Source organism: Marmota marmota, unplaced genomic scaffold, assembly GCF_001458135.2.
Source record: "Marmota marmota marmota unplaced genomic scaffold, marMar, whole genome shotgun sequence".
NCBI lineage: Eukaryota > Metazoa > Chordata > Mammalia > Rodentia > Sciuridae > Marmota > Marmota marmota.
In genome coordinates this window covers 6,951,755-6,970,497 of record NW_026000211.1, presented here as the reverse complement: position 1 = coordinate 6,970,497, position 18,743 = coordinate 6,951,755, and the positions used below count along the sequence as shown (strand labels likewise).

The 18,743-nt window shown below is 38.9% G+C and overlaps 1 protein-coding gene and 1 long non-coding RNA gene across 4 annotated transcripts in view; one reads left to right on the top strand and one right to left on the bottom strand.

Moving 5' to 3' along the window:
- The window catches only part of Mtus1 (microtubule associated scaffold protein 1), a 143,834-nt gene that overhangs the window by 19,785 nt on the left and 105,306 nt on the right, over positions 1-18,743 (top strand). The window lies entirely within an intron of this gene.
- The window catches only part of LOC125612879, a 44,898-nt gene continuing 39,909 nt past the window's right edge, over positions 13,755-18,743 (bottom strand). Inside the window, exon 3 of the long non-coding RNA XR_007343355.1 lies at positions 13,755-13,851. This is a non-coding gene — a long non-coding RNA (uncharacterized LOC125612879). The remainder of the gene's footprint in view (positions 13,852-18,743) is intronic.

Sequence of the window (18,743 nt, the reverse complement as noted above, 5' to 3'; positions counted from 1 at the left end):
TCTTCCTTATATCTCTTTAGATACAGTATTGTACAGATTTTCAGTGGAAGCTATATGGACTAGATGACTTTGAATCATGAAAGTGAAACATGGTCAGAAGACCTAGAGCAGCACCCTTCTCCCTTAGCCTTCAGAGTCATCTTGGAGATCTGATGAGATGGGGGAGGAGTATTCTGTTTGAACGCATATTGATTTAGGAATGGATGGTCATTGACTTCAGAGATTCTGCCACAGCATTTCAGCATTGACTGTTGAGTGTATGCAGTGTGATCTGATTTGCAGGCCATCGAATTTGGGGTGTGTGTGTGGGGGGATGGCAGTAGACTGCTGTGCCTTTGAAAATGCTTCTTGTCACCTTTAACACTAAATCTGTTGCTACTTATTGTGTTAACCAGTTTTCCATCGCTGTAAGGAAATACTTGAGGCAATTAACTTAGATTGATTTTGGCTCATGGTTCTGGAAGTTCCAGTCTAAGATCAGGTGGCCCCATTGACTTTGGGTCTCTGACAAGGATGACACATGGCAGGAGCTTGTGGCAGAGTAGCGTTCTTATATCATGAGTCAGAGAGCAAAGAGAAAGGGAGAGCAAGTAGGGGTCCCACATGAGGAACATGCCCTTAATGATCTAAGGACCTCCCATAGACTGCATCTCCTAAAGGTCCATAGCACCTCCCATTAGTGCCCCCCTGGGGATTAAACCTTTAACACATGAGCATGCATCCAAACCTTCACATCATTCTAGAGCAGTGGGTCCTTCTTTGGTTAGTGTGATGGAAGGCCATTACCAGGGTGGAGAGGCTAGGGATGTAACTATATTGCCTAGTGTGTATGAAGCACTGGGTTCCATCTTCAGCACCATGAAGAAGAAGGCTTAGAGTGGGGAGGGGCATGAACTGAATTATAATTCAAAAGGATTATTTTTTTGCTGAGTGAAGAGTATATTGTAAGGAGACAAGGGGATAATGGTTTAGTAGTCCAGGAGAAAGAGAATGTGGCTTAGCCCAGGGGATAGCAGTGAAGGCGAGGAATAGTTGCATTGAGGATGCATTTTGTTTATTTAGTTTTTTAAATGTGGTGCTGGGGATCAAACCCAGTGTCTCACACATGCTAGGCAAACACTCTGCCACTGAGCCACCGCCTCGGCCCTGAGGATGCATTTTGAATGTGGCACCTAATGGAGTTATGCTTGGGGTGAAAAGGAAAGGGGCAACTTAAGGCCAACTCCCAGGCTTTTGGCCTGAGCAACCTGGGTGCACGGTGGTTGGTGCCTTTTTTGCTGAGGAGGAGGAGCACTGTGAAGAGAGGGAAGTTGTCAGAGGTCTAGAAGCCAGGAGGTCTTTCTTAGACTTGATGTTTGAGATGTTGTTAAATATGTGAATGGAGGTGTTAAATGACAGTTGGGTACTAAAATCTGGAGCTTTGGGTAAAGATCAAGGATAGAAAGATTCAAGTGGGAGTTGTTATCAAACAAAGGGTGTTTAAAACAAGAGGGGAGTGTAGAAGGGAAGTGTGGGGAGGGGCTGAGACCTGCCTTACTCCCCACACTTAAAGGTTGGTTAGAGAAGAAAGAGGCATTTGCCAAGGGAGCACCCCTGAAGCCAAGTGGAGGAGGTGTGCTTGAACTTGATCCCAGAGTGTGAAGAGTTTTGCTTACCAAACTGGGAACATTCTGGTTAACTTTTGGCAGGAGCGTGTGTGCGCGCTTGAGCGCTTTGTGTCATTATTTAGAAGCTTTGATTAACTTCAGGAAAGCATAGTAAATAAGTCACAATAAATTCAGCCAAAAGTCAAATCGAGTACAACACATCTTTTAAAAAACACCCAGAACATGGAATTTAGTTAACCTTAGGCCACCTCATTTTAGGGAAATATATACATTTTGTTTGAAATATTAACAAGGGATGGAGGAACTATAGCACTCTTTGAAGTAAAATCCCAAAACTTCTCTATCTCCTGGTCACTGCCTATATGTAGTGCCTTTTTTTTGGGGGGTGGGGTGGGGTGATGATGGTTCTGGGGATTAAACTCAGGGGCACTCAACCACTAAGTCACATCCCCAGCCCTATTTTGAATTTTATTTAGGGACAGACTCATCACTAAGTTGCTTAGCACTTTGCTTTCGCTGAAGCTAGCTTTGAACTTGCAATCCTCCTGCCTCAGCCTCTTGAGCCACTGGGATTATAGGTGTGCTCCACCACATCTGGCCTGTAGTGCTATTTTAAGATCTTTATTCATGAGGACTCTTCCTAGGTGGCTTCATTTCACATCCTACCAAAATATTAAAATATAATCATACTTCATATATTCAGTTGACTTGCTATTGACTATTAATATAATGATGCATTTAAAATCCTTTTCCTGCTGCTTATGCCTCAGGTCTGAGCTAAGAGTGTGACTCGGAGAGGCTTTCACTGATCCTCCGTCCTGTAAGAGTCATCAATGTTCCTGCTTTTCTGCATTGACTACAATTTATTTGTGTAGTTGCACTTATTTTTTGTCTATTTTATTCACTCTGTATAACTCCTGGTGGAGTGTTTGACATTTGATGGATAGCTTGTTAAATGTGATAAATAAGTGTCACCCAGTATTAGAAAACAGATGTGTTAGAGGTGCCTAAGTAGCTTTGATTTGGTTTCCAAGTTCAGTATCTTCTTTAAACCTGGTTTATTTAGATATATTTTATATATTAAAATTTGCCCAGACAGTGCAGTTAATGGAATTTAGGTAGTTGTGTAACATTTAGGTAGTTGTGTAACCACCAACCACAAAGAAATTTCCACCATGCCAAGAAGCTTTCTTGTGTTTCTGAGTTCTCTTACCCCATTCCCAAGCAAACACTGATCTTGTTCTCTTACTTTTGCCTTTCAAGATTTTATATAAACAGAGTTAAACGTATGTAGCTTTGTTTTGTTTTGTTTTGTTTGGCATCTTTCAGGGTATTTGAGATACGTCTGTTATGTGGATTGGTTTACCTTTTTATTGATGTACCACAATTAAAAAAAAAATCACCCATCAGTGTTGAATATATGGTCTTTTCTAGTTTTTGGAATTAGGTTTCTCTTCCTAGTTAATAACAGAAGAAATTAAAACCCCATCAATAACCAATAGCCCCATGCCCCCATCCGCATCTGACATTTCTGGTACCCTTGTTCTTTTTTGGTATATTTTACATGGCTATAATAAAAATATATTTTTTCTAGTTGTTTCATAAACTGCATAGATTTTATTTTTTGTTTTGTTTTTTGGTACCAGGGATTGAACCCAGGATTGCTTAACCACTGAGCTACATCCCAGCCCCCAGCCCCCCCCCCTTTTTTTTTTAATGTTTTGGGACAGGGTCTCACTAAGTTGCTGAAGCTGGCTTTGAACTTGCCATCCTCCTGCCTCAGCCTCCCAAGCTGCTGGGTTTACAGGCATGTACCGGGCCTGGTATAGATTTTTAAATAATTTTATTTCATTGACTTATTGTACTGTAATTTACTAGTTAGTTTCTTGTTGACATTTAAGTTGTTTCTAGAAAAATCTTTACAATTGTAGAAAATATGCTAAAAATACTCTACAGTTTCTCCCATGTTAAATTCTCAGTAACAGTTTAAGATTCTTAGCTGAAGGTAACAGAAATCAGTTCAGAGAACTGGCAAGACAGGGGAAGGTGTGAATAGGGTGTGGAGTCTTCCTCCAGGCTGAGTCTGGAAGGTTGCCAGGGGTCACGTGAGTTAGGCAACTGGCCCTCCTTGTTCTCCATTTCTGCCTCTCTTGGGGTGTTGGTTTCATTCTTCTCTCTGTGGAGACTTGCTTTCTCTCCTTCCAGGAGCATGAAGAAAGGAAGCTGATGCATGAGGGCTGGGTTTTTATGTTCTTCAGTTCCAGGACACAGTGTGCCTGGACTGCTGTTTCAAATCTTAATGCCGGAGGTTGGCGGGGCGGGCGGGTAGGTGGGGTGATCTGATTCCACCTGAGGTAGGTATCTACATTAGGGCTCATTTACTAACTCGGAGCGGAACCCTCCTTAGCAAGTAGAAGGGTCTGTTCTCAGAGAGAGGGGTGAACTGATCCCACACTCAAGTTTTCCACATAAAGTAAGGTGGTATAAAAATCCATTTTTCCCCCCTCTGGCTATTGAAGTAGCTTTCCAAAAGGGTTGTCTTTTTTTAATGTTTTTTTTGAGACAGGGTCTCCCTGTGTTGCCCAGGCTGGTCTCTTGTCTCCTGGGCTGAAGTGATCCTCCTGCCTCAGCCTCCAGCATAGGCATGTGCCACTGTACCCTTAACTGTCTTAACAGAGGAGAGAGTCGAGGGAGTATCACACACATCTACTTCTTTGTATTTAAATAGTGAAAATAACTGTTTACCACTTCTTAATTTTGCTCCATCGCTTAATGAGTGACATTTAATGTCTAGCTAATGAAATCTAATTCAGTGTTTATCAAATGCTTACTTTAGTAAGTGTTGTGTTTAAGACTTTCATAACTGCAGACAAGGCAGTGGGACCGCTTTGACCCTCAGAAACATACATTCTAATTGGGGTTTATATAACCCTGGGTAAGGAGTTCCTTCTGTTAAGTGGGCCTTGAGTGGGAATGTTCCATGCGGAGGTGATCCCACATCATCCTTTGTCTGGAAATAATAGCAACGCTGGTGTTGGAATTTGGAGGCCCAGTTGCAACCTGAGCCCCTTAGTTTTACTCTGAAATGCATGCTGAGACCCTGTTCCTAAATCGTGTGTCTTGTGGTCACTTTGATTTTTATGCCCTAGTGGTACTCTCTTACATTGGTCAGGCTGTTTTACCTGGAATCTACATCTGAGTTCTTCTGGGACTTGCTCAGTTATCTGTTGCCCGTGGGTGTTTAGGAAGTTCTAAATTCTAAATAGCCATGTCTAAAAACATCATTGTCAACAGATATGCCCTACTCACTATGATAATTTTTAGTACTGCATATGCCAGTAAAGATTTTAAAAGCTTGCAAACTTAAGGAATTTGTTCATATGTACAAACTGGTTCCTCCTATGTGACTCTGAAGGTTCTAGCTGTCAGCAGTGTAGTGCCACAATGGTCGGTAAAGAGGATGAGTGTTACAGTGCACAGTTAATGTTTGTGGTCCGAAATATTTATGAGGCAGCCTGAAGTTCTAAGACAGGTGGTGTAGTAATTTTTACTTATTCTGTAGACTGAGAAAATTGAGGGATAACATCAAGCCATTAGCTCTGACAATTTGTGGAGTTGCTTTACTAAAAAGTTGTGGTAAAATGTAAATTAAAAGAAAGTTTACTTTTCTGTGTGTGTGGTACCCAGGGCTTCATGCATGCTAGGCAAGCACTCTACCACTGAGCTACATCCCCAGCTCCTCTTTTAAACTATTTTAAAGAGTACAATCCAGTGGCATTGAGTATGTTTGCAATGTTGCATAACCATCACTGCTTGTTCCAGAACTTTCTCCATCATCCTAAACAAAAACTCTGTACCTATTAAAAAAATAACTCCTCACCCTTCACTTTCCTCTTCCTGGAAACCTTTTTAAATCTTTCTGTCCTTATGAATTTGAATACTGTAAGAATTATTATACAGATAGAATCATAAAATATTTGTTCTTTTCTGACTGATTTATTTCACTTAGCTAATGCTTTCAAGATTTATCCATGTGTAGCATGCGTTGGAATTTCATTTTTTTATGGCTGAATAAATACTTCACTTATGCATTACCCCACTTTGTTTATCTAGTCATCCATCGATGGATGCTTGTGTTGCTTCTACTTTTTGATTATCGTAAATGCTGATGTGAACGTGGGGTGCAGATATCTCCTGGAATCCCAGCTTTCTTTTCTTTTGGAGTGTGATGCTAGATCATGTAGTAATTTTGTGTTTAGTTTTCTTGGGGAACTGCAAAATTGTTTTCCACAGCTGCTGCTCCATTTTTACAATCCCATCAGCAAAGCGTGAGGGTTCCAGTTTCATCTCACTCACATTTTGATATTAGCTATCTTAGTGGGTATGAAATGGTATCTCATTGTGGCTTTGATTGCATTTCCCACAAGACTAATGATAAGTTTCTTTTCATGAGATTGATCCTGACACCTGGTGGTGTTTCCTCATTACCCTCCTTTACATTTTAGGAAGAACAACTTCTGAGATTGAGGTGGTAATAGCCAGGGTCAAGTAGGGAAAGTATCTTCTTTGTTTTTCCAACTTGAAATGCCTGTTTTCCCATTGAAGCAAATCCCTTATAGGTATTGGCTCCTTGGCCTTCATAGAGATGTTAAGGGCTGATGTTAAGTTTTTCTGAGCTAGCAGGAGCTGCATTATGGACTAAAGGGACATCAATTTGGGGCCAGCCTGGAAACCTCAGCACTGTTAAATGCATTTCTCTAGAAAATAAATTTCAAGTAAAGTAAATCTCCAAGTGAACTTTGCAAGATCACAGGCATGGAAGTTGGGGACTGCCTTTACCTGTAGCATAGTTGGAGGTCCTTTGATGAGTGATGGTGTTGAAGGAGGGAGAGTGAGGGCTGTGGGATAGGAAAGAACATGGGGATCCCCATGGTTGGCATCCCAGTCCTGCTTCCATGTCATGCTTTTGGCCAGGTCTTTACCTAGAAGATGCTAGCTGTTGTACCTGAGTGTGGAGATGTGTGTCAAAGCTTTGTTGTCATAGTAGGAGTGATTGAGAAGATGTCAGAGGATTCTTCCTGGGAAACCCTGTTGGGCTTTGGTGTTACATCAAAGTGGAGTATCTTGCCCTAAGTTTGCCATGTGTAGAAAGGCCACTGATACAGACATTGGGCTCTTGGACTTGCTTCAGGTAACCTCGGTGCACCTCCAAGCCATCTCTGTGGATGATGTGGCCAGCATGACGTATGACGACTAATATCTTCCCATTGCTAAATTTGGGTTTGGTGATGGATGACATTTAAATGATTTAAAAGTTTGGTTTGGGACTGGGACTATAGCTCAGTGGTAGAGTGGTTGACTATATGCCCAGGGTACTGGGTTCCATCCCTAGTGTGCATTCACATGTACACACACAAATTCCAAGACATTGTCTTTTTGGGGGGTTCTAATTTCTAAATTTTTATACCTTTATTTTGTTTATTTGTTTTATGTGGTGCTGAGGATTGAGCCCAGTGCCTCACATGTGTGAGGCAAGTGCTCTACCGATGAGCCACAACCCCAACCCCTGATTCCTAATTTTTATATTTCACTGTATACTCTTTTCCCTCTTGGATCCTCATTGGCATGTCAGGATTAAAGAGAAATAAGTGTTGCTCAGCCTAGTATAACTTTTAAAACCACCAAGGTGAAAGAGAGGGAAAGGTGTATGTGTTTTTGTGTATTGCACAAATTTAGGAAACTAGAAGGATAGTTTTGTTCATGGCAGATAGTTTTCTTATGAACTTACTTTTGCAGGCTTAATCTCCTTTTGATTCTCTAACAGGGATTAGCTTTGTTGTGTAATTCTTGAGTAGTTTCTATGCCAGTGCTTTCTCAAAGGCACCCGTGTCCACTTTATTTCTCTCTACTTTTCATCCTTTTGTGTGTTGGCGTGGTGAATCATAGGTGGTTATGCAGTTTTAGATTCTGGAAGAACTACACTGGTCTGAAACATTTTTACTTAATGCCTAGGTCTCTCTAGTATCGAGTGATAGTATGTTCAACCTTTTTTTTTTTTTTTTTTAAAACAGCCCACTATGTGTAGTTGTTGGCCTAGTTTCTCTTTGTAGAAAAATTTAATCTGCTTGGTGACCCAGTGCAGTACTGAATGTACTGGTTTCTTATCTTAATTGGCATCAAGGATTGTAGCCAAAAGTGCTTCCTTGGTATGACATCAGTACTGATGAAGCTGGCCTCTTCCACTGGCAATCAAGACCAAATTGTTTTGTTTTAGTAGACACGATATGACAGTCATAATTATGAATCCCTTTATTTAAATCCTCCATGGTATAATCAGCGGAGATATTGCAAACAATAGGAATTCAAGTTTGGATTATACAGTTAAAATATTTACTCTTGTTTTTACCTGTGGCTTTGAGACACAGGCTATTTAGTACATTATGTTGATGTGGGCCATCTTTAGGATTTTTTTTTGTTTTTATTTTTAAGGTTGTTTTGTTCTGCAAGCTTGTTTCTCATTTCTGGTTTTCTATATATAATGTATGTATATATAAAATTCTTCGTGCATGATTAGTCTATGGCCATTTCCCATTTCACCTAAGGGAGTTAAATTCATAGAGTTAAGGAGGATAAAAATTAGGGTTTTATCCTAAGTACACCATTTAATTTTGTTTTCTTTCATAATTTTCTGAGGCAAGATGATGGTGAGCCAGAGAAGAGGTGGGAGATAATTCTGATCCTGATTCTGTCTCTAAAGGATTGTGTGAATTTCATAGCAGTCAAGTGGCTGCTGCGTTGCTCAGGGCACCATCACCTTTAATGTCATTGTCACCCCTGGTGTTTCTGTTGCATAGATCTGTGTGAAGTGTGTATCCCAAAATATTCAATGGAGGCATCCTAGAAATCTGTACATACTCTCTCCAGATCTGTTTTCTCACATACGGAGTCTGTAGGTTGGATTAAATGAACTTCATTGGGCCCTGCTTCAGGAGGATAGTGAAGTTATCTTTGTTTTAAGAGTGCAGTAGTTTATTTCAGGAGAGGTTCCTTTGTTTAGTGTTTGTTTTCGTGTGTAGACTGCCGGCAAGACTTCTTGGCAAGCATTTCAGGTGTCTGGATCACACAATCTGTGGTTAGAATTTGAAAGACATTTATTTAAGGAACTGCAGTTAACTTATTTTGTGAATCAGCAGCTTCGAGACAAGTTGTAAAGAGCAGACATACTGGCCTATGGTTCTGAATAAATGATTTCCAGATCTTTTAATTTCAGTTCCTATGTATGAAACAGATGTTGATGAAAAAAGTGCAATCCATATGAAATGTATTATAGTTCATTGGAGCATAATATGCTTTTAATATTTTGATATTTAAGTAAAATTCCAAAAAAATAAAAATGTGTAAAGCAAATATGATATGAAGTATCCCTCTACTTACTTCCCCCACTTGAGATAGTGAACTGTCATTGTTAATGGTACATTACATATCTTTCTAGAACTTTCCTTTATACATATTATATTATTTATTAACTTGAATATTCGTGTATTCAGAACTTTATCCATTTAAAGGATATGAAACTCCTAAGAATTTGTTTGTATAGGAGATGAGAAGTAAAATTGAGATGGGCTGATAAAGATTACACTTTTAAGTCAAAGTTCCAGTTGTGGTATAGATACATATTTCACATCTTTCCATCAAAACTTTTAACTATCCGAGTCACTGGAATATTCTGATTTTTTTTAAATCCAGAAGCAATCACCCAGCACCAATATATGCTGATTTAATCTGACAAGCAAAAGTCCCTCCTGTTTTGAGAGACAGTTTGGATAGACCGGTAATTGCTTACTTTACAAAGCTTGTCATTTTTGTTTTGTTTTGAGTATTACTCTAAGTGATGTACAGTAAAACCAAGAAACATCTGGGTACAAGTTTTCCGCCTATTAAGTCTCAAAAAGTCTGTAATGTTTCATTGGCAAGGAATCCAAGGAACATTCTTGCGGTGGGGGTGGGGGGGTGTCCTTACACTTAGTTCTGTTTTTTTTTTTTTTTTTTTGCTGCAAGGCTGAGCTGGTCTTTGAATAACTGTGGGCTCCAGAGGGGAGTCATTATATGGTCTGGAGTTTGCATTTCTTTTGGTCTGATTGTAGTTTCTGCATTGCTGTATAAAAATGTCAGTCTCTGAAGTGCAACCAAAAGCAGTTTTTAGTTGTTGTTTTTGTTTCTTTGCTGTATAAAAATATTGGTCTCTTAGGTGCAACCAAAAGTGATTTTTAGTTTTCTATTGTTGTTTTGGGTTTTTTTTAAACAAATAAATAAGACATCTTTTGCTTTTTCAAGATGTTGATTTCAGTATTCTGAGGAACATAGGTAAGTTAGCTGAATATAGCTGATTTTTAGCATTTAAACTGGGGAAAGAACACTGAAGTTTAAAAAGTGATAAATAAGCTGCTTTCTGAGTCTTATATACTTTGCACTCTTTTACATTTTGCTTATGGAATTTATCATATTACCCCTACTTCAAGGATAAATTCTAGAATCTTTGAAAATGTAAATATTATGATGAACAAATCTGAATACTCTTGCCTACTTTTTGGAAAGAAAAGTAGTCAAGTATGGTGCTTGCTTTGGGCATAAATTTTCAAACACAAAAACAATTAAGTAACATAAAAATTTAACATATTGTTACAACTGACCATGATCATTTTATGGTTATACTGATATTGGCATGCAGTATAGTATGAGATTATTACTTACACACACTCACACTCTCTTTTGTTTACTATGTCATCTGATGTGGAGCAGCTAACACCTTGGTTATTTGGTCAACTTTGCTTTATGATTCAGGTTATTGTGTGTGTGTGTAAACAAAGTGAATGAAGCAGAGTGGAAGGGAGGGATGGAAGAAAACTAGAACAATTTTAGGCATTTTATGATTTAAAATGCCGTGGTCATGTTTAACTTGACAAGTTGGCTTTTACACTATCTTAGCTGCAGGAGAGGATTGAGGGAACACAACTTTGTTATTTATGCTGTATTTTATAGTATGTTTAAAGAATGTAGGATATCCTGAAGTATAGTTATTTGTAAAAGGCCAACGTTAAAACATTTTACTTAGCAAGATTACTGACTAAGCTCTCAGGAATGCAGTTTAAAGTCTTGGTGAATGTGTGGGGTCTTTCACATGCTGGGTTGGAAGTCTTAAGTTCTTGAGCCAGAAAATTTTGGAATAAAAGCATATTTTTGGAACAAACTGCGGGAATCAGAATTCTTTAACCTTGGTAAGCCAGTTAATTGGCCTTGTGTGGACTGTATATTTCCAGCTGGCTTTAGCAGGGACCTTTTTGTCAGTGATGGTGTCCTTGGGGCCTCACTCCTCCTCCTTCCCTCCACCCTACTCCAAAAAAGGCTCTTAATTGCACAATATAAATTACCTAAGACTGTACTGTAGTATTATCAGAGGTAGTCAGTTTTCCTGAGCCAGTGCTTATTTAAATTGTAGCCATAGGTTCAAAAGCTTTTATATATGAGGCTTAAACAATATGAGTGAATTGTTTAATCTCTATCAGTGTAAAAACAATTATTTTCCTTTCAAATCTGCTTTCTATTTTTCTGGTGTGTCTGATATCAGTTTTAGAGGTGTGTGCCACCACACACGCTATTATCTACTGATAGTCTCATAATGGGTCTGTTTTTAGAAATGAGGAACATCTGCTTTTTTAGGCACTTGGCAATATTTGATCTTATAAAATATTTTAATTAGTAAAATATAGGACCTTAAAGTTATTTTATTTATTTTTTATTTAATTTTTTTAGTTGTAGATTGACCCAATATTTTTGTTTTTACGTGGTGTTGAGGATTGAACCCAGGGCCTCACACGTGCTAGGCAAGTGTACTACCACTGAGCTACAATTCCAGCCCCTAAAGATATTTTAAATACAAACTTTGTTATGTGGTTTTGAGGGTGAGTGGGAATAGGGAATGGTATATTTTTGTTTTTTTTTTCTATGACATAAATAGTTTTTTGATAGCATAGTTTGTTCATCAATGTTTTCTCTTAAAGTTAAAAATTGTTTTAAAAAGCAATAAACTGCCTTTCCTTGGATAATTATATGAAATAATATCATACCATCTCTTTGTTTGAATACATTATTTGTTTTAACCCAGATCTCCTCTTCATTGTATGAGGGGCTCCTCTATTTGTTGTTTGGAATGGGCAGTAAACCTCTCAACCTAGTGCACCTAGAATTAATATCCTAAGCTCATATATTAGTTTAATTAAAGAGAAAGCATAAAATTCTGCTAGTTTGTACTAAAAGTTTAAATCCTTTTTGTATCTTCCTAGGATGTGATAGACTTTTAAATGCAGCTTTCTTATCCCATCTTCTGTGGGTTTCTGCTTTAAATATTAATATTGCGAAGTAGCCTCTTAATTTTAAATTGAGCAAACATTTATTGGGTACTGACTCTGCTGCTAGGTGTAGATAGCACAGAGATGAGCCTTTTAAGCTTGTCTGGCTTTTCTTCTCCTTTCCCTCTCCAACCCCCTGTGTTAGGTCAGATCCAGCCCAACAGTTTCCTGCTTACAGCATCTCCTCACTAGAACATTTTCCACACATCAGCCAGGTGTTAGTATCCATATTCACAGCTCTGCAGATTCGCATTATGCATAGAATTAGAATGCAAACTCTAGAACTGACCCAACTGCTGCCCCTTGGTCTATCCACCTGCCATTCGGAGCTTCTTCCTGTCTCCAAATGTCCCAGTCTCTTTCATACTGGGCCCTGTCTCTTGCCTCTGGCTGCATTGCCTGTCTCTCCATTTCTACTTGACAAAGTCCTACCAGTTTTCCCCAACTTCCCTAGGCAAGCATTGGTAGCCCCTCAGCTTGGTCTTTTCATTACTTCTGTGGTATGTGGATCTTTAGGAAGGCATTTGCTCATTTGTTGTGCCTCACTTAATAGGAATCCAGTCTGTAGCAGCTCCAGAACTCAACCACGCCCAGCACATGATAGATGTGAGATACATGTTTCAAATAGTTTCCCTAATTGAGTTCATTATGATAAAATATTACCAATATTGCCAGTCCACAGTTTGTGATTGGATACACATTTTAGTTCAAGATCCAGAAGCATAGTTGCCAGTAATTACACTTAAGAAGTGGACCCTTTAAGGGGCTTTATTCATTGAAAACTGAAAACCAAAGTAAAAATAGATGGATCATGTTCATGAAAAGAAGCTCATTTTTTTTTCTGTTGCATGTGGTTGGTTCAGAGTGATCTGTGGGTTTTCTGTGGGATCTACAAGTCTACTACTATGGTCATAACTTGCAGGTGCCTAAAGGGCCATCTCTCTCAAAGATCTGGCCCCCATCTCTGAATCTGGCAGGATACGTTCAGAATGGGCTTGAGTTTAAGGGATTCTGATTTCTAGAAAAGCTCTATTAAAATGGAAATAGCCATGGGGGTCTGAGTACAAATCTATTGTCTTATTAATGAAGAGCAGTGTCCTGTGGAATAGATGTGGAATAGAGGGTTGGGTCTCTGCCAAGTGTAGCAGAGACGAATATTTGTCCTTCACTTTCCTTTTTTTTTTTTTTCCTCCTATTTCTATGTTTATAGAATTGTTATCTGGAGATTCAGGTGGCTGTCAATGTTGCTGTCTGTTTCTCAGCCCTCAGGCAGGTATGGTCACATGAGTAAGCTGTGGCCACCGGGCTAAGTATATGTTTTTGGAGGGAGCTTCCATCCTTGTTGTTCTTCACCCTCCTTCTTTCCTGTCTAGTGAAACACAGATGATGCTATTTTGGGCCATGGATTGAGGTTATGCTTAGCAGAGGAATGAGGAAGGTGCAGCTTGGGTCCCTGATAGCTAGCTGGCTGCCCCCGTCCTGGACAACCTATGCAAACTTCTGCATGAGACAGAGATAATTAACTTTGTCTTCTGCCACTTATTTGAGGTTCTTGTCATTTGAGATTAACTGGACTTTGGATCCCAAATTCAAAGGCATGCTTTGGGACTGGGGATGTGGCTCAAGCGGTAGCGCGCTCGCCTGGCGTGCGTGCGGCCCGGGTTCGATCCTCAGCACCACATACAAACAAAGATGTTGTGTCCGCCAAGAACTAAAAAATAAATATTAAAAAAAAAAAGGCATGCTTTGACTTTGCACGAGCAGTGTGTAGACAGATGTAGGAACAGCCGAGAACATCGTGTATTCTCTGGTGTGGGTAAAGATTGTTGGGTTTCAGCCTAAAAGAGAATTAAAATATTGGGTCAATGTTAAGAGTCCATATATGATTTTTAAAGTTATTGTCTGAGAGTCAATGGCTTTATAGTGAACTTTGTTTGAATAATTTATTGGTTTTTAAAAATCATTTATGGGCCAGGTGGGGTATAGTTGAGTGCTAGAGCACTTGGCTAGTATGTTTGAGGCCCTGGGGTTGATCCCCAGCACCTCACAAAATAATCATGTCTGAGACATATTTTCACATTTTAATGCTGTAATTAGGGTATATTTTATAAGGCAGCCTTATAGCTTTGGCATATAATTAGAGCAGAATTTCACATTTGACCTCAGTCGTCCATAGGTTTCATCTGTGGTGGCTAGAGTTAGAAGAATGTTTCAGCATGAATATCGGCCTAAAATCAGCAGGTTACAGTATCCATTTTAGGATTGAGTCTAGAGCAGCAGCTGAAAGAGTCACTGATGCATTCAGAAAAAGGTCACTTGAAGTCCAGGTTTCCCAGTTTCTTCATGGAGCTCCATCTGTAATTCCATTCATCCTTTTTTGAGACTCAGATTAGAAGAGGCAAGCAGAACCATGAGCTGTGGAGATGGAGCTCAGTGGTAGAGCCCTTGCCTAGCAGGCACAAGGCCCTGGGTTCAATTCCCGGCATCACAACAACAAACAAACAAAAGGAACTAAGACGGGGGCCTTATTTTGTAACATGATTCTAAGTAGAAAGAGAAAATAGGCTAGAGATTAAAGTTTCCATGTCACCTTTTTCTATAATTCTTTAATTTTTATGATATGCACGGAGTTTAAGAAGATGAATACAGTCATCTCCCCTTGCTGGTGAGGGATACATTCCAGGACCCTCCAGTAGATACCTGAGGGCATGAATAGTACTCATACTTTGTGGTTTCCTCAGAATAAGAGGTCAACAACAGTAACTAATAATAAAACAGTTATAACAATGTACTGTTACAGAAGTTATTTAAAATTTATAAATTGTTTATTTCTGGAATTTTCCACTTAACATTTTTGGACTGAGGTTGGCTGTGGGTAACAAACTGTGGAAAGTGAAACTGTAGATAAGAGAGCAGGACTTCATGCCCAGAGGGTTCTATCCAAGGGCAGCTCACTCTTGTTCTTAGATCCAATTAATTTCTCTCCCTTCACTGTTTCACATTGTGTTCACCCCTATATTTTAAAGCAATATTTTTATATTTCTGTCTCTTAACATCTTTTTTAAGCATGATGTATTAACTTATTATTGATGAGGATTTTTGTTACCCCTCTAACTTCCCAAATCTTTGTTATAACCATAAGACATTTTTTTTTTTTGGTGAAATTTTATTGCTTCCACAAATATGATGTTAATGTCCTCAGCAAGCCACATGGTATATTATGATGTTTTCTCTTTTGTATAGCTGTTTGTTTTCCTTAAGATTAATAATTGTTCCCCTTCACCCTGAAGTGTACTTTGCTTTGTTTGACTGTCCTGGACAAGCATCTCACATCTCCCAAATCTCTGGTTTCTCTCTGTTCAAGTTTTTAACTTGCTAAAGCTTTCCAATATTTATTCTCTGTTTTCCCTGGAGACATCCTTATTGGACCTCATGGACATCCTGCTGCTCTTTGGGCTAGTGTAGGGCTCTGCATTTTCCCTCTCTTGAATTCCCTGTTTCTTGCTCTGCCACATTTTGATGGCGTTCATTCTCCACCATTTCTGTTTCCTGAGAAAGTGTGTAAGGGTGCTAAGTTTGAGGTTTACAAATTCAAAGGGTTTAAAGGCATGCCTAAAAATCCCTTTGTCTACCCTTACTTTTTTTTGAAGTATACTAGCCTCAAGCTCCTGGCTCAGGTAATCCTCCTGCCTCAGGCTCCTGAGTAGCTGGGACTACAGGCATGCATCACTGTGCCTGGCTGCACTCACCTCCAATTCATGGTCTGATAGGGTATAGAATTACGTTTTGGAAATAACTTATCACTCAGAAATTTGAAGACATTTCTTCATTGTCTTCTAACTTTTGGTATTAATGAGGTAGAGTATATCATTCTTTCATATATGACGCTTTGTATGTGTTTTTTCCCTGTTGGAATTGATTTTCTTTAGCACAGCATTGAAAAGAAACACAAAACCAGAGTACCTAGTTTGCAGCCTCCTTGTTAGTTCACTATGGCAAGTTATTAACTCTGGATGCTGCAGCTTCCTCATGTGTACAGTTGGGCTTATACTACTTTATACCTCTCAAGAGTTGTTTGTGGATTTTGTGAAAATTTATGGAAAGCACTTATAGCTTTTTGTGCCTCATCAATAGTCACATATTGGCTATTAATCTTATTTGTTCTAAAACATCACACTGACACACATTTGTATCCTTCATAGCAGTTTTTATGAGTTTCAAGTGAAAAGAATAAATTGTTGAAACTGAGTCTAAGTGGGAATCTGGTCTTTGACTTAAGTTTATACCCATTGAAATTCTAAGTTCAAAAATAATAAATCTTTTTTTTAAAGCTTTTTTTTTTTTTTTTTGGTGTAGATGGACACAACACAATGCCTTTATTTTTATATGGTGCTGAGAATCGAACCCGGGTCCCGCCTGCACTAGGCGAGCACTCTACCGCTGAGCCACAGTCCCAGCCCCCAAAATAATAAATCTTAATGATCCAGATTTTCGGCTGATTTTCCAAAACTCCATAGAAAATCATGATTTTTCTGAATCAGAATTTTCTGCTAAACTATGGATGACCTCTTTTCCAAAACTACGTGGGCCGTAGCAGACATCTGTATGATTCAGGTTTCTGCTGACAGGTAGGGGCAGAATGAGGAATGGATATGCACGTACTGGTGTCTGACCTGAGATCCCCAGGTAAGGGAACTTGGAAGCACAGGGTTTAGTGAAGTCTGGAGAGGCAGGAAGAGATAATGAAGGAATGGGATTTGCATGTGGCCTCTGGGATGGGTGGGAATGTTAAATTTTTCCATGTGTCAGTGTCTAATCAATGATGGTAATTACTTGTGTACTGGGTGTACTCACATGTGGTGCTTTGCAGATATTTAATTACCTATAGTTGCCAAGTTTCTGTTCTTGTCCTTAAAACTGCACTGATACTGATAAGATTTGTTTTTGCTAATGGAGTGTGCTTTCGGTTTTATGATCCTTAACAGCTATGCCAAACTTGAACTTGTCAAAAGAAATTCAGTAAACGGCACTCAATGTCAACTATGCTTAAAATGGAGCTCTAAAGTACAATTAATTAGATTTTTGTAAAAAACAAAAAATTACGAAGGTAAACTACTAACACAGAGATCATTTAATTATATATAGCTTTGTGGTAATTGATGGGAGGTTTTATGAAAATTAAGAGCCAATTTTTGGCAGCTTCTCATTTTTGTTGTCAGGTAATTTAGAAGCTGTATTTGTGAATGGATGTGTTGGATGTGTTCTTTGCCCTCCTCTATCATACTGGGTATTGACCCAGAGACACAGTAGCACTGAGCTACACCCCAAGACCTTTTGATTTTTTTAGGTCTTGCTGAGTTGCTTAGGGTCTAACTAAGTTTCCCAGGCTGACCTCTAATTTGGGATTCTCCTGCCTCAGCTCTTAAGTCACTGGAATTATGAATAGATTTTTTTTTGTGCGTGTGTATGTGTAGATGTTTTTATGGAGATAATTAATTGTACTCAGATTGAGTCTGTGCTATCCTTGCATTGAGATAACCTCTCTGAAAGAGTCAAGAAATCAAAATGAAAACAAAAGAAATAAAGATTTTAAGGATGGTAAAGTGCAGATGACAACTAGTCCTGGTGTAATGGAGAGCATCCATGAACATGGGAGGTCTTTCCATCTTCTCATGTCTCATTCAATTTCTTTCTTCAGTGTTCAGAAATTTTCATTGTAAAGGTCTTTTACCTCCTTGGTTAGGTTTAATCCTAGGTACTGTTTTAAAGTTATTTTGAATGGAATTGTTTTCCTGATTTCTTTCTCAGTGGATTTATTATTGGTACATAGAAAGATACTGGTTTTTGTATATTGATTTTTTTTTGTGTGTGTGTGTGTGTCCTACTTTGCTGAATTTGTTTATCAGATTTGCTTGTATCATATTTCTTAGCAGAAATGGATTCTTCCCTTACTACCTTAATTCTTTGCATAGCTGTTTCTTGTTCTCCCACTCCTGGTCAGAGGATAAGATTGTGTTTATACACTTTCCTAAGGTTGGATATTATCCAATGGCCTGTTTCATCTGGTGACATCTGCTTCTGTAGCAGAAGTGATGTGTGTCACTTCTAGGCAGGAGCTTTAAGAGGGAGTGCATTGTTTCCTGAGGAACTCCCAGTACCTAGTGACCTACTGATCATGGAACTTGACCGAGTGACACTGCAGTTAATCTGGACTCCTGATTGAGCAGGGATATGGGCAGAGCTCCCTGCCCACACCCCTGACATTTATGTGAAGTCACTGAAGTTTGGGTTATTATCACAGCAGAACTGAACCTATTCTAAGGGGTTTGTCTTATGCTTCAAAATCATTAGCCCTCTAGGTCTTTAGTTCCCAAAACAGCATAATTATAAATATTATAAAAAGTCTTTTCTCTTAGTTTCCAATATTGCTAAACATTTGAACTATTGTTTTCTGTATAAATGTCTCTCAGAGTTAGGATGTTCTGGGGTTTGTACCAATATTTCCACCTCAAATAACTTTTTTTCCATTGCTACTAATCCTTTAAGTGAGGGGCTGTTTTAATTTTGCTGCAGTTACAAGTAGAGAGAGAGAAAAATGTGGAAGTAGACAAATTTTTTTTTGTTGTTTGTGCTTGTGCGTATACAGTGCAGGTGTGAGTGAAGGAACTGGGGTAGAGACCTTCTCACCATCTGGGCAATGCAGAGCAAGAGTCACTTTCTTTGAGTGGTT